Source organism: Aegilops tauschii, unplaced genomic scaffold (genome assembly GCF_002575655.3).
Source record: "Aegilops tauschii subsp. strangulata cultivar AL8/78 unplaced genomic scaffold, Aet v6.0 ptg000851l_obj, whole genome shotgun sequence".
Classification (NCBI taxonomy): domain Eukaryota; kingdom Viridiplantae; phylum Streptophyta; class Magnoliopsida; order Poales; family Poaceae; genus Aegilops; species Aegilops tauschii.
This window is the reverse complement of record NW_027333076.1, coordinates 5,000-6,860: the sequence shown is the minus strand read 5'-3', so window position 1 is coordinate 6,860 and position 1,861 is coordinate 5,000. Positions and strand designations below refer to the sequence as shown.

At 33.2% G+C, this 1,861-nt stretch overlaps 2 non-coding genes across 2 annotated transcripts; both read left to right on the top strand.

The window, feature by feature from the left end:
• The first annotated feature begins 1,299 nt into the window (after positions 1-1,299).
• Positions 1,300-1,373, top strand: TRNAP-UGG (transfer RNA proline (anticodon UGG)). The gene has a single exon. It is a non-coding gene; the product is annotated as a tRNA-Pro (tRNA).
• A 139-nt stretch (positions 1,374-1,512) lies between these two features.
• TRNAW-CCA (transfer RNA tryptophan (anticodon CCA)) lies at positions 1,513-1,586 on the top strand. The gene has a single exon. It is a non-coding gene; the product is annotated as a tRNA-Trp (tRNA).
• The last annotated feature ends 275 nt before the right edge of the window (positions 1,587-1,861 follow it).

The window sequence follows — 1,861 nt, the reverse complement described above, 5'->3', positions numbered from 1 at the left end:
CATATTATAGTATATGAATACCCTCTATACATATGAAATAATATCTACCGGAAATCAGATGAGTTGATTTGTATTTTGTATTCTATACTATGTTTTCTTTATATATTAAATATGAAGTTCTTACTCTTTCTGTTGTTTGGAAAGATCGAACACACGATGTTCCTATTTCTTTATTTCGTGATGAGTCGTATGCTTGCGACAATAACGACAAAATTTTTTGAATTCTAATTGTCCGGGTGTATTGTGGCGATTCTTTTGAGTACTATATCTAGAAATCCCCGTCGATTCCTCATTGGCACCTTTTCGAACACAACTGATGCATTCCAAAATAACTCTGATTCTAACATCTTTTCCCTTGGCCATGAACCTCCTTTTCTTTTTGGATTGACTTAACTTAATTCTTCTACTTATTCTTTTATTCTTCTATTTTGAATCCGAAGAAGAAGAATAAAATTCATTAGAATAATTTTTTTTTATTCTTAAATTAAGTAATAAAAAATAGAGAAATAATTAAAGAATACAATCCTTGTCGAATTAGCAAAGATTTTGGTTCGAAATCCTTTCATTTAATTAGCCAGCCCCACCTTTTCTATGCTCTGATTTCTGAGGCCTTATTTAGCTTGGGTACCCCTTTAAATTGAATTTCTATTTTCAAAAATGGGGTTTACAAAATTTTTAATGACTCTGAGGTTCAACCCAATCCATCTTTTCTTTCTTTTTCCTTCCGATACTAAAAAAAGATTGAAAAGGATCAAATTTTGTCATATCACGAAGAAATCTATCCCTCCCATAGCAATAACTAGAATTAAAAAAAAGGGAATGACAAAGCATCTGGGAATAAACGATTAATTTCTATCAATAAACCTGCTAAAGCACCAAACCATAGAGTACTTAGCACGGGTGCTACAGAGAGATATGTTTTTATATCCCGCATTGAAAATCCTCCTTCCTTGTTGGAATACATATATGATCATAAACTCTTGCCCAAGATTGTTATGCTATATATAAAATGAACCATATCGACGAAATTTTCCTATCCCTAAAAAAGAAAAAGATGACCCCTTCTTCCTATATATTAGCAAGGAAAAGTAATCCTTCTTTTATAGGCGAAATTATATTGGATTTTATATGTATATAATTCCTTAATTATATGAGACCAAAAAGAAGAAATGACACGAGGGTTCTATATATAGATAGAGAAAGAAAGAAGAAGAAAATAGAAAGAAGAAGAAAATTATGATGTGGAAAAGAAGACAGGAATTGTGTACAATGGCATTGTACAACAATTTAATTTGGAAAAGGGATGTAGCGCAGCTTGGTAGCGCGTTTGTTTTGGGTACAAAATGTCACAGGTTCAAATCCTGTCATCCCTACCTATTACTTCTTTCTTCTTTATAGGCAGTAGCGACGAGATCAATTAAAGTAAAGTGGGTATAACTTGAATTTGTGGAGACTATACGTACGTGAGATACATTAGGAATAGAAAAAGATTTTCTTTTTGAATGAATGAAAGCGCTCTTAGTTCAGTTCGGTAGAACGCGGGTCTCCAAAACCCGATGTCGTAGGTTCAAATCCTACAGAGCGTGATTCCATCTATTTTATGTCGAAGCAGAGTAAAATAACTTAACAAAATTGAATTGTAACTCCAATTTCAATTTGACCTCCTCTCTGGTCTGGAGGAGGTCAATCAAAAAAAAATGACTCAATCAAAGATCCAACTGATCCCCACGCCTGTATTGCAAATACGCAGTCACGAATAATCCCGCTAAAGTAATAGGAATTAGGCCTAAGACGATTCCAAATAGAAAAACTTCAATCATTTCGATTTGTTCGAGGGGATAAAAAAAGAGGTACGATCTAT